Source organism: Salvelinus alpinus, chromosome 3 (genome assembly GCF_045679555.1).
Source record: "Salvelinus alpinus chromosome 3, SLU_Salpinus.1, whole genome shotgun sequence".
NCBI classification, from domain to species: Eukaryota; Metazoa; Chordata; class Actinopteri; order Salmoniformes; family Salmonidae; genus Salvelinus; species Salvelinus alpinus.
Genome location: NC_092088.1, coordinates 355,609 through 370,684, shown reverse-complemented (window position 1 = coordinate 370,684; position 15,076 = coordinate 355,609).

Here is a 15,076-nt window from a genome sequence, read left to right as displayed (position 1 = left end):
TAGGAACACTGTGGACAGTTTTGAGCAAGTTGCAACATTGAAATACAGAAATAAACACTTTTCCATAAACAAGCTCTAAATCATGTTTGATGCACTCTGGAAGAGATTTTTTTTGCAGTACTGTTTAATCTAGATGATAGGAATACTTTGGACAGTTTTGAGCAAGTTGCAACATTGAAATACAGAAATAAACACTTTTCCATGAACAAGCTCTAAATCATGTTTGATGCACTCTAAGTGAATTTTTTTGCATTACTGTTTAATCTAGATGATAGGAACACTGACGACAATTTTCAGCAAGTTGCAACATTGAAATACAGAAGTAACACTTTTCCATAAACAAGCTCTAAATCATGTTGAAATACAGAAATTAACACTTTTCCATAAACAAGCTCTAAATCATGTTTTAAGCACTCTGTAATTTAATTGTTTATGCAGTACTGTTTAATCTAGAAGATAGGAACACTGTGGACAGTTTTCAGCAAGTTGCAACATTGAAATACAGAAATAAACACTTTTCCATAAACAAGCTCTAAATCATGTTTGATGCACTCTAAGTGAATTTTTTTGCATTACTGTTTAATCTAGAAGATAGGAACACTGACGACAATTTTCAGCAAGTTGCAACATTGAAATACAGAAGTAACACTTTTCCATAAACAAGCCCTAAATCATGTTGAAATACAGAAATTAACACTTTTCCATAAACAAGCTCTAAATCATGTTTTAAGCACTCTGTCATTTAATTGTTTTTCAGTACTGTTTAATCTAGATGATAGGAACACTGTGGACAGTTTTCAGCAAGTTGCAACATTGAAATACAGAAATAACACTTTTCCTTAAACAAACTCTAAATCATGTTTGATGCACTCTGGAAGTGCATTTTTTGCAGTACTGTTTAATCTAGATGATAGGAACACTGTGAACAGTTTTCAGCAACTTGCAACATTGAAATACAGAAATAAACACTTTTCCATAAACAAGCTCTAAATCATGTTGAAATACAGAAATTAACACTTTTCCATAAACAAGCTCTAAATCATGTTTTAAGCACTCTGTCATTTAATTGTTTTTCAGTACTGTTTAATCTAGAAGATAGGAACACTGTGGACAGTTTTCAGCAAGTTGCAACATTGAAATACAGAAATAAACACTTTTCCATAAACAAGCTCTAAATCATGTTTGATGCACTCTAAGTGAATTTTTTTGCATTACTGTTTAATCTAGATGATAGGAACACTGACGACAATTTTCAGCAAGTTGCAACATTGAAATACAGAAGTAACACTTTTCCATAAACAAGCTCTAAATCATGTTGAAATACAGAAATTAACACTTTTCCATAAACAAGCTCTAAATCATGTTTTAAGCACTCTGTAATTTAATTGTTTTTGCACTACTGTTTAATCTAGAAGATAGGAACACTGTGGACAGTTTTCAGCAAGTTGCAACATTGAAATTCAGAAATAAACACTTTTCCATAAACAAGCTCTAAATCATGTTTGATGCACTCTAAGTGATTTTTTTTGCATTACTGTTTAATCTAGATGATAGGAACACTGTGAACAGTTTTCAGCAACTTGCAACATTGAAATACAGAAATAAACACTTTTCCATAAACAAGCTCTAAATCATGTTGAAATACAGAAATAAACACTTTTCCATAAACAAGCTCTAAATCATGTTTTAAGCACTCTGTAATTTAATTGTTTTTGCAGTACTGTTTAATCTAGATGATAGGAACACTGTGGACAGTTTTGAGCAAGTTGCAACATTGAAATACAGAAATAAACACTTTTCTATAAACAAGCTCTAAATCATGTTTGATGCACTCTGGAAGAGATTTTTTTTGCAGTACTGTTTAATCTAGAAGATAGGAACAATGTGGACAATTTTCAGCAAGTTGCAACATTGAAATACAGAAATAAACACTTTTCCATAAACAAGCTGTAAATCATGTTTGATGCACTCTGGAAGTGATTTTTTTTTGCAGTACTGTTTAATCTAGATGATAGGAACACTGTGGACAATTTTCAGCAAGTTACAACATTGAAATACAGAAATAAAAACTTTTCCATAAACAAGCTCTAAATCATTTAAAATACCGAAATAAACACTTTTCTATGAACAAGCTCTAAATCATGTTTGATGCACTCTGGAAGTGAATTTTTTGCAGTACTGTTTAATCTAGATGATAGGAACACTGTGAACAGTTTTCAGCAAGTTGCAACATTGAAATGCAGAAATAAACACCTTTCCATAAACAAGCTCTAAATCATGTTGAAATACAGAAATTAACACTTTTCCATAAACAAGCTCTAAATCATGTTTTAAGCACTCTGTCATTTAATTGTTTTTCAGTACGGTTTAATCTAGATGATAGGAACACTGTGGACAGTTTTCAGCAAGTTGCAACATTGAAATACAGAAATAAACACTTTTCCATAAACAAGCTCCAAATCATGTTTGATGCACTCTGGAAGTGAATTTCTTTACAGTACTGTTTAATCTAGATGATAGTAACACTGTGGACAGTTTTCAGCAAGTTGCAACATTGAAATACAGAAATAAACACTTTTCCATAAACAAGCTCCAAATCATGTTTGATGCACTCTGGAAGTGAATTTTTTTGCAGTACTGTTTAATCTAGAAGATAGGAACACTGTGGACAGTTTTCAGCAAGTTGCAACATTGAAATACAGAAATAAACACTTTTCCATAAACAAGCTCTAAATCATGTTGAAATACAGAAATAAACACTTTTCCATCAACAAGCTCTAAATCATGTTTGATGCACTCTGTAAGTGACGTTTTTTGCAGTACTGTTTATTCTAGATGATAGGAACACTGTGGACAATTTTCAGCAATTTGCAACATTGAAATACAGAAATAAACACTTTTCCATAAACAAGCTCTAAATCATGTTTGATGCACTCTGGAAGTGATTTTTTTTTTGCAGTACTGTTTAATCAGGATGATAGGAACACTGTGGACAGTTTTCAGCAAGTTGCAACATTGAAATGCAGAAATAAACACTTTTCCATAAACAAGCTCTAAATCATGTTGAAATACAGAAATTAACACTTTTCCATAAACAAGCTCTAAATCATGTTTTAAGCACTCTGTAATTTAATTGTTTTTCAGTACTGTTTAATCTAGATGATAGGAACACTGTGGACAGTTTTCAGCAAGTTGCAACATTGAAATACAGAAATAAACACTTTTCCATAAACAAGCTCTAAATCATGTTTGATGCACTCTGTAAGTGACGTTTTTTGCAGTACTGTTTATTCTAGATGATAGGAACACTGTGGACAATTTTCAGCAAGTTACAACATTGAAATACAGAAATAAACACTTTTCCATAAACAAGCTCTAAATCATGTTTTAAGCACTCTGTAATTGAATTGTTTTGCAGACTGTTTAATCTAGAAGATAGGAACACTGTGGACAATTTTCAGCAAGTTGCAACATTGAAATACAGAAATAAACACTTTTCCATAAACAAGCTCCAAATCATGTTTGATGCACTCTGGAAGTGAATTTCTTTACAGTACTGTTTAATCTAGATGATAGGAACACTGTGGACAGTTTTCAGCAAGTTGCAACATTGAAATACAGAAATAAACACTTTTCCATAAACAAGCTCCAAATCATGTTTGATGCACTCTGGAAGTGAATTTTTTTGCAGTACTGTTTAATCTACAAGATAGGAACACTGTGGACAGTTTTCAGCAAGTTGCAACATTGAAATACAGAAATAAACACTTTTCCATAAACAAGCTCTAAATCATGTTTGATGCACTGTGTAAGTGACGTTTTTTGCAGTACTGTTTATTCTAGATGATAGGAACACTGTGGACAATTTTCAGCAAGTTGCAACATTGAAATACAGAAATAAACACTTTTCCATAAACAAGCTCCAAATCATGTTTGATGCACTCTGGAAGTGAATTTCTTTACAGTACTGTTTAATCTAGATGATAGGAACACTGTGGACAGTTTTCAGCAAGTTGCAACATTGAAATACAGAAATAAACACTTTTCCATAAACAAGCTCTAAATCATGTTTGATGCACTCTAAGTGAATTTTTTTGCATTACTGTTTAATCTAGATGATAGGAACACTGAATACAATTTTCAGCAAGTTGCAACATTGAAATACAGAAATAAACACTTTTCCATAAACAAGCTCTAAATCATGTTTGATGCACTCTAAGTGAATTTTTTTGCATTACTGTTTAATCTAGATGATAGGAACACTGACGACAATTTTCAGCAAGTTGCAACATTGAAATACAGAAGTAACACTTTTCCATAAACAAGCTCTAAATCATGTTGAAATACAGAAATTAACACTTTTCCATAAACAAGCTCTAAATCATGTTTGATGCACTCTGTAAGTGACGTTTTTTGCAGTACTGTTTATTCTAGATGATAGGAACACTGTGGACAATTTTCAGCAATTTGCAACATTGAAATACAGAAATAAACACTTTTCCATAAACAAGCTCTAAATCATGTTGAAATACAGAAATTAACACTTTTCCATAAACAAGCTCTAAATCATGTTTTAAGCACTCTGTAATTGAATTGTTTTGCAGACTGTTTAATCTAGAAGATAGGAACACTGTGGACAATTTTCAGCAAGTTGCAACATTGAAATACAGAAATAAACACTTTTCCATAAACAAGCTCCAAATCATGTTTGATGCACTCTGGAAGTGAATTTCTTTACAGTACTGTTTAATCTAGATGATAGGAACACTGTGGACAGTTTTCAGCAAGTTGCAACATTGAAATACAGAAATAAATACTTTTCCATAAACAAGCTCCAAATCATGTTTGATGCACTCTGGAAGTGAATTTTTTTGCAGTACTGTTTAATCTAGAAGATAGGAACACTGTGGACAGTTTTCAGCAATTTGCAACATTGAAATACAGAAATAAACACTTTTCCATAAACAAGCTCTAAATCATGTTTGATGCACTCTGTAAGTGACGTTTTTTGCAGTACCTTTTATTCTAGATGATAGGAACACTGTGGACAATTTTCAGCAATTTGCAACATTGAAATACAGAAATAAACACTTTTCCATAAACAAGCTCTAAATCATGTTTTAAGCACTCTGTAATTGAATTTCTTTCCACTACTGTTTAATCTAGATGATAGGAACACTGTGGACAGTTTTCAGCAAGTTGCAACATTGAAATACAGGAATAAACAGTTTTCCATGAACAAGCTCTAAATCTAGTTGAAATACAGAAATTAACACTTTTCCATAAACAAGCTCTAAATCATGTTTTAAGCACTCTGTAATTGAATTGTTTTTCAGTACTGTTTAATCTAGATGATAGGAACACTGTGGACAGTTTTCAGCAAGTTGCAACATTGAAATACAGAAATAAACACTTTTCCATAAACAAGCTCTAAATCATGTTTGATGCACTCTGTAAGTGACATTTTTTTCAGTACTGTTTATTCTAGATGATAGGAACACTGTGGACAATTTTCAGCAAGTTACAACATTGAAATACAGAAATAAAAACTTTTCCATGAACAAGCTCTAAATCATTTTGAAATACAGAAATAAACACTTTTCCATAAACAAGCTCTAAATCATTTATAATACAGAAATAAACACTTTTCTATAAACACGCTCTAAATCATGTTTGATGCACTCTGGAAGTGAATTTTCTTGCAGTACTGTTTAATCTAGAAGATGGGAACACCGTGGACAATTTTCAGCAAGTTGCAACATTGAAATACAGAAATAAACACTTTTCCATAAACAAGCTCTAAATCATCTTTGATGCACTCTGTAAGTGACATATTTTTTGCAGTACTGTTTAATCTAGATGATAGGAACACTGACGACAATTTTCAGCAAGTTGCAACATTGAAATACAGAAATAAACACTTTTCCATAAACAAGCTCTAAATCATGTTTGATGCACTCTAAGTGAATTTTTTTGCATTACTGTTTAATCTAGATGATAGGAACACTGACGACAATTTTCAGCAAGTTGCAACATTGAAATACAGAAGTAACACTTTTCCATAAACAAGCTCTAAATCATGTTGAAATACAGAAATTAACACTTTTCCATAAACAAGCTCTAAATCATGTTTGATGCACTCTGTAATTGAATTGTTTTGCAGACTGTTTAATCTAGAAGATAGGAACACTGTGGACAATTTTCAGCAAGTTGCAACATTGAAATACAGAAATAAACACTTTTCCATAAACAAGCTCCAAATCGTGTTTTAAGCACTCTGTAATTGAATTTCTTTACAGTACTGTTTAATCTAGATGATAGGAACACTGTGGACAGTTTTCAGCAAGTTGCAACATTGAAATACAGAAATAAATACTTTTCCATAAACAAGCTCCAAATCATGTTTGATGCACTCTGGAAGTGAATTTCTTTACAGTACTGTTTAATCTAGATGATAGGAACACTGTGGACAGTTTTCAGCAAGTTGCAACATTGAAATACAGAAATAAACACTTTTCCATAAACAAGCTCTAAATCATGTTTGATGCACTCTGGAAGTGATTTTTTTTGCAGTACTGTTTAATCTAGAAGATAGGAACACTGTGGACAGTTTTCAGCAAGTTGCAACATTGAAATACAGAAATAAACACTTTTCCATAAACAAGCTCTAAATCATGTTTAATGCACTCTAAGTGAATTTTTTTGCATTACTGTTTAATCTAGATGATAGGAACACTGACGACAATTTTCAGCAAGTTGCAACATTGAAATACAGAAATAAACACTTTTCCATGAACAAGCTCTAAATCATGTTGAAATACAGAAATTAACACTTTTCCATAAACAAGCTCCAAATAATGTTTGATGCACTCTGTAAGTGACGTTTTTTGCAGTACTGTTTATTCTAGATGATAGGAACACTGTGGACAATTTTCAGCAAGTTACAACATTGAAATACAGAAATAAACACTTTTCCATAAACAAGCTCTAAATCATGTTTTAAGCACTCTGTAATTGAATTGTTTTGCAGACTGTTTAATCTAGAAGATAGGAACACTGTGGACAATTTTCAGCAAGTTGCAACATTGAAATACAGAAATAAACACTTTTCCATAAACAAGCTCTAAATCATGTTTTAAGCACTCTGTAATTGAATTGTTTTGCAGACTGTTTAATCTAGAAGATAGGAACACTGTGGACAATTTTCAGCAAGTTGCAACATTGAAATACAGAAATAAACACTTTTCCATAAACAAGCTCCAAATCATGTTTTAAGCACTCTGTAATTGAATTTCTTTACAGTACTGTTTAATCTAGATGATAGGAACACTGTGGACAGTTTTCAGCAAGTTGCAACATTGAAATACAGAAATAAATACTTTTCTATAAACAAGCTCCAAATCATGTTTGATGCACTCTGGAAGTGAATTTCTTTACAGTACTGTTTAATCTAGATGATAGGAACACTGTGGACAGTTTTCAGCAAGTTGCAACATTGAAATACAGAAATAAACACTTTTCCATAAACAAGCTCTAAATCATGTTTGATGCACTCTGGAAGTGAATTTTTTTGCAGTACTGTTTAATCTAGAAGATAGGAACACTGTGGACAGTTTTCAGCAAGTTGCAACATTGAAATACAGAAATAAACACTTTTCCATAAACAAGCTCTAAATCATGTTTAATGCACTCTAAGTGAATTTTTTTGCATTACTGTTTAATCTAGATGATAGGAACACTGACGACAATTTTCAGCAAGTTGCAACATTGAAATACAGAAATAAACACTTTTCCATGAACAAGCTCTAAATCATGTTGAAATACAGAAATTAACACTTTTCCATAAACAAGCTCTAAATAATGTTTGATGCACTCTGTAAGTGACGTTTTTTGCAGTACTGTTTATTCTAGATGATAGGAACACTGTGGACAATTTTCAGCAATTTGCAACATTGAAATACAGAAATAAACACTTTTCCATAAACAAGCTCTAAATCATGTTTGATGCACTCTGTAAGTGACGTTTTTTGCAGTACTGTTTATTCTAGAAGATAGGAACACTGTGGACAATTTTCAGCAATTTGCAACATTGAAATACAGAAATAAACACTTTTCCATAAACAAGCTCTAAATCATGTTTTAAGCACTCTGTAATTGATTTTTTCCCCCACTACTGTTTAATCTAGATGATAGGAACACTGTGGACAGTTTTCAGCAAGTTGCAACATTGAAATACAGGAATAAACAGTTTTCCATGAATAAGCTCTAAATCATGTTGAAATACAGAAATTAACACTTTTCCATAAACAAGCTCTAAATCATGTTTTAAGCACTCTGTAATTGAATTGTTTTTCAGTACTGTTTAATCTAGATGATAGGAACAGTGTGGACAGTTTTCAGCAAGTTGCAACATTGAAATACAGAAATAAACCCTTTTCCATAAACAAGCTCTAAATCATGTTTAATGCACTCTAAGTGAATTTTTTTGCATTACTGTTTAATCTAGATGATAGGAACACTGACGACAATTTTCAGCAAGTTGCAACATTGAAATACAGAAATAAACACTTTTCCATGAACAAGCTCTAAATCATGTTGAAATACAGAAATTAACACTTTTCCATAAACAAGCTCTAAATAATGTTTGATGCACTCTGTAAGTGACGTTTTTTGCAGTACTGTTTATTCTAGATGATAGGAACACTGTGGACAATTTTCAGCAATTTGCAACATTGAAATACAGAAATAAACACTTTTCCATAAACAAGCTCTCAATCATGTTTGATGCACTCTGTAAGTGACGTTTTTTGCAGTACTGTTTATTCTAGAAGATAGGAACACTGTGGACAATTTTCAGCAATTTGCAACATTGAAATACAGAAATAAACACTTTTCCATAAACAAGCTCTAAATCATGTTTTAAGCACTCTGTAATTGATTTTTTCCCCACTACTTTTTAATCTAGATGATAGGAACACTGTGGACAGTTTTCAGCAAGTTGCAACATTGAAATACAGGAATAAACAGTTTTCCATGAATAAGCTCTAAATCATGTTGAAATACAGAAATTAACACTTTTCCATAAACAAGCTCTAAATCATGTTTTAAGCACTCTGTAATTGAATTGTTTTTCAGTACTGTTTAATCTAGATGATAGGAACACTGTGGACAGTTTTCAGCAAGTTGCAACATTGAAATACAGAAATAAACACTTTTCCATAAACAAGCTCTAAATCATGTTTGATGCACTCTGTAAGTGACGTTTTTTGCAGTACTGTTTATTCTAGAAGATAGGAACACTGTGGACAATTTTCAGCAATTTGCAACATTGAAATACAGAAATAAACACTTTTCCATAAACAAGCTCTAAATCATGTTTTAAGCACTCTGTAATTGATTTTTTCCCCACTACTGTTTAATCTAGATGATAGGAACACTGTGGACAGTTTTCAGCAAGTTGCAACATTGAAATACAGGAATAAACAGTTTTCCATGAATAAGCTCTAAATCATGTTGAAATACAGAAATTAACACTTTTCCATAAACAAGCTCTAAATCATGTTTTAAGCACTCTGTAATTGAATTGTTTTCCAGTACTGTTTAATCTAGATGATAGGAACACTGTGGACAGTTTTCAGCAAGTTGCAACATTGAAATACAGAAATAAACACTTTTCTATAAACAAGCTCTAAATCATGTTTGATGCACTCTGTAAGTGACGTTTTTTGCAGTACTGTTTATTCTAGATGATAGGAACACTGACGACAATTTTCAGCAAGTTGCAACATTGAAATACAGAAATAAACACTTTTCCATAAACAAGCTCTAAATCATGTTTGATGCACTCTAAGTGAATTTTTTTGCATTACTGTTTAATCTAGATGATAGGAACACTGACGACAATTTTCAGCAAGTTGCAACATTGAAATACAGAAGTAACACTTTTCCATAAACAAGCTCTAAATCATGTTGAAATACAGAAATTAACACTTTTCCATAAACAAGCTCTAAATCATGTTTGATGCACTCTGTAAGTGACGTTTTTTGCAGTACTGTTTATTCTAGATGATAGGAACACTGTGGACAATTTTCAGCAATTTGCAACATTGAAATACAGAAATAAACACTTTTCCATAAACAAGCTCTAAATCATGTTTGATGCACTCTGTAAGTGACGTTTTTTGCAGTACTGTTTATTCTAGATGATAGGAACACTGTGGACAATTTTCAGCAAGTTACAACATTGAAATACAGAAATAAACACTTTTCCATAAACAAGCTCTAAATCATGTTTTAAGCACTCTGTAATTGAATTGTTTTGCAGACTGTTTAATCTAGAAGATAGGAACACTGTGGACAATTTTCAGCAAGTTGCAACATTGAAATACAGAAATAAACACTTTTCCATAAACAAGCTCCAAATCATGTTTGATGCACTCTGGAAGTGAATTTCTTTACAGTACTGTTTAATCTAGATGATAGGAACACTGTGGACAGTTTTCAGCAAGTTGCAACATTGAAATACAGAAATAAATACTTTTCCATAAACAAGCTCCAAATCATGTTTGATGCACTCTGGAAGTGATTTTTTTTGCAGTACTGTTTAATCTAGAAGATAGGAACACTGTGGACAGTTTTCAGCAAGTTGCAACATTGAAATACAGAAATAAACACTTTTCCATAAACAAGCTCTAAATCATGTTTAATGCACTCTAAGTGAATTTTTTTGCATTACTGTTTAATCTAGATGATAGGAACACTGACGACAATTTTCAGCAAGTTGCAACATTGAAATACAGAAATAAACACTTTTCCATGAACAAGCTCTAAATCATGTTGAAATACAAAAATTAACACTTTTCCATAAACAAGCTCTAAATCATGTTTGATGCACTCTGTAAGTGACGTTTTTTGCAGTACTGTTTATTCTAGAAGATAGGAACACTGTGGACAATTTTCAGCAATTTGCAACATTGAAATACAGAAATAAACACTTTTCCATAAACAAGCTCTAAATCATGTTTTAAGCACTCTGTAATTGATTTTTTCCCCACTACTGTTTAATCTAGATGATAGGAACACTGTGGACAGTTTTCAGCAAGTTGCAACATTGAAATACAGGAATAAACAGTTTTCCATGAATAAGCTCTAAATCATGTTGAAATACAGAAATTAACACTCTTCCATAAACAAGCTCTAAATCATGTTTTAAGCACTCTGTAATTGAATTGTTTTTCAGTACTGTTTAATCTAGATGATAGGAACACTGTGGACAGTTTTCAGCAAGTTGCAACATTGAAATACAGAAATAAACACTTTTCCATAAACAAGCTCTAAATCATCTTTGATGCACTCTGTAAGTGACATATTTTTTGCAGTACTGTTTAATCTAGAAGATAGGAACACTGTGGAAAATGTTCAGCAAGTTGCAACATTGAAATACAGAAATAAACACTTTTCTATAAACAAGCTCTAAATCATGTTTGATGCACTCTGGAAGTGAAGTTTTTGCAGTACTGTTTAATCTAGAAGATAGGATAACTGTGGACAATTTTCAGCAAGTAACAACATTGAAATACAGAAATAAACACTTTTCCATAAACAAGCTCTAAATAATTTTGAAATACAGAAATAAACACTTTTCCATAAAAAAGCTCTAAATCATGTTTGATGCACTCTGGAAGTAAATTTTCTTGCAGTACTGTTTAATCTAGAAGATAGGAACACTGTGGACAATTTTCAGCAAGTTGCAACATTGAAATACAGAAATAAACATTTTTCCATAAACAAGCTCTAAATCATGTTTGATGCACTCTGTAAGTGACGTTTTTTGCAGTACTGTTTATTCTAGATGATAGGAACACTGTGGACAATTTTCAGCAAGTTGCAACATTGAAATACAGAAATAAACACTTTTCCATAAACAAGCTCTAAATCATGTTTGATGCACTCTGTAAGTGACGTTTTTTGCAGTACTGTTTATTCTAGATGATAGGAACACTGTGGACAATTTTCAGCAATTTGCAACATTGAAATACAGAAATAAACACTTTTCCATAAACAAGCTCTAAATCATGTTTTAAGCACTCTGTAATTGAATTTCTTTCCACTACTGTTTAATCTAGATGATAGGAACACTGTGGACAGTTTTCAGCAAGTTGCAACATTGAAATACAGGAATAAACAGTTTTCCATGAACAAGCTCTAAATCTAGTTGATATACAGAAATTAACACTTTTCCATAAACAAGCTCTAAATCATGTTTTAAGCACTCTGTAATTGAATTGTTTTTCAGTACTGTTTAATCTAGATGATAGGAACACTGTGGACAGTTTTCAGCAAGTTGCAACATTGAAATACAGAAATAAACACTTTTCCATAAACAAGCTCTAAATCATGTTTGATGCACTCTGTAAGTGACATTTTTTTCAGTACTGTTTATTCTAGATGATAGGAACACTGTGGACAGTTTTCAGCAAGTTGCAACATTGAAATACAGGAATAAACAGTTTTCCATGAATAAGCTCTAAATCATGTTGAAATACAGAAATTAACACTTTTCCATAAACAAGCTCTAAATCATGTTTTAAGCACTCTGTAATTGAATTGTTTTTCAGTACTGTTTAATCTAGATGATAGGAACACGGTGGACAGTTTTCAGCAAGTTGCAACATTGAAATACAGAAATAAACACTTTTCCATAAACAAGCTCTAAAGCATTTAAAATACAGAAATAAACACTTTTCTATAAACAAGCTCTAAATCATGGTTGATGCACTCTGGAAGTGAATTTTCTTGCAGTACTGTTTAATCTAGAAGATGGGAACACTGTGGACAATTTTCAGCAAGTTGCAACATTGAAATACAGAAATAAACACTTTTCCATAAACAAGCTCTAAATCATCTTTGATGCACTCTGTAAGTGACATATTTTTTGCAGTACTGTTTAATCTAGAAGATAGGAACACTGTGGAAAATGTTCAGCAAGTTGCAACATTGAAATACAGAAATAAACACTTTTCTATAAACAAGCTCTAAATCATGTTTGATGCACTCTGGAAGTGAAGTTTTTGCAGTACTGTTTAATCTAGAAGATAGGATAACTGTGGACAATTTTCAGCAAGTAACAACATTGAAATACAGAAATAAACACTTTTCCATAAACAAGCTCTAAATAATTTTGAAATACAGAAATAAACACTTTTCCATAAAAAAGCTCTAAATCATGTTTGATGCACTCTGGAAGTAAATTTTCTTGCAGTACTGTTTAATCTAGAAGATAGGAACACTGTGGACAATTTTCAGCAAGTTGCAACATTGAAATACAGAAATGAATTTTTTTCCATAAACAAGCTCTAAATCATGTTTGATGCACTCTGTAAGTGACGTTTTTTGCAGTACTGTTTATTCTAGATGATAGGAACACTGTGGACAATTTTCAGCAATTTGCAACATTGAAATACAGAAATAAACACTTTTCCATAAACAAGCTCTAAATCATGTTTTAAGCACTCTGTAATTGAATTTCTTTCCACTACTGTTTAATCTAGATGATAGGAACACTGTGGACAGTTTTCAGCAAGTTGCAACATTGAAATACAGGAATAAACAGTTTTCCATGAACAAGTTCTAAATCTAGTTGATATACAGAAATTAACACTTTTCCATAAACAAGCTCTAAATCATGTTTTAAGCACTCTGTAATTGAATTGTTTTTCAGTACTGTTTAATCTAGATGATAGGAACACTGTGGACAGTTTTCAGCAAGTTGCAACATTGAAATACAGAAATAAACACTTTTCCATAAACAAGCTCTAAATCATGTTTGATGCACTCTGTAAGTGACATTTTTTTCAGTACTGTTTATTCTAGATGATAGGAACACTGTGGACAGTTTTCAGCAAGTTGCAACATTGAAATACAGGAATAAACAGTTTTCCATGAATAAGCTCTAAATCATGTTGAAATACAGAAATTAACACTTTTCCATAAACAAGCTCTAAATCATGTTTTAAGCACTCTGTAATTGAATTGTTTTTCAGTACTGTTTAATCTAGATGATAGGAACACGGTGGACAGTTTTCAGCAAGTTGCAACATTGAAATACAGAAATAAACACTTTTCCATAAACAAGCTCTAAAGCATTTAAAATACAGAAATAAACACTTTTCTATAAACAAGCTCTAAATCATGGTTGATGCACTCTGGAAGTGAATTTTCTTGCAGTACTGTTTAATCTAGAAGATGGGAACACTGTGGAGAATTTTCAGCAAGTTGCAACATTGAAATACAGAAATAAACACTTTTCCATAAACAAGCTCTAAATCATCTTTGATGCACTCTGTAAGTGACATATTTTTTGCAGTACTGTTTAATCTAGAAGATAGGAACACTGTGGAAAATGTTCAGCAAGTTGCAACATTGAAATACAGAAATAAACACTTTTCTATAAACAAGCTCTAAATCATGTTTGATGCACTCTGGAAGTGAAGTTTTTGCAGTACTGTTTAATCTAGAAGATAGGAACACTGTGGACAATTTTCAGCAAGTAACAACATTGAAATACAGAAATAAACACTTTTCCATAAACAAGCTCTAAATAATTTTGAAATACAGAAATAAACACTTTTCCATAAAAAAGCTCTAAATCATGTTTGATGCACTCGGGAAGTAAATTTTCTTGCAGTACTGTTTAATCTAGAAGATAGGAACACTGTGGACAATTTTCAGCAAGTTGCAACATTGAAATACAGAAATAAACATTTTTCCATAAACAAGCTCTAAATCATGTTTGATGCACTCTGTAAGTGACGTTTTTTGCAGTACTGTTTATTCTAGATGATAGGAACACTGTGGACAATTTTCAGCAAGTTGCAACATTGAAATACAGAAATAAACACTTTTCCATAAACAAGCTCTAAATCATGTTTGATGCACTCTGTAAGTGACGTTTTTTGCAGTACTGTTTATTCTAGATGATAGGAACACTGTGGACAATTTTCAGCAATTTGCAACATTGAAATACAGAAATAAACACTTTTCCATAAACAAGCTCTAAATCATGTTTGATGCACTT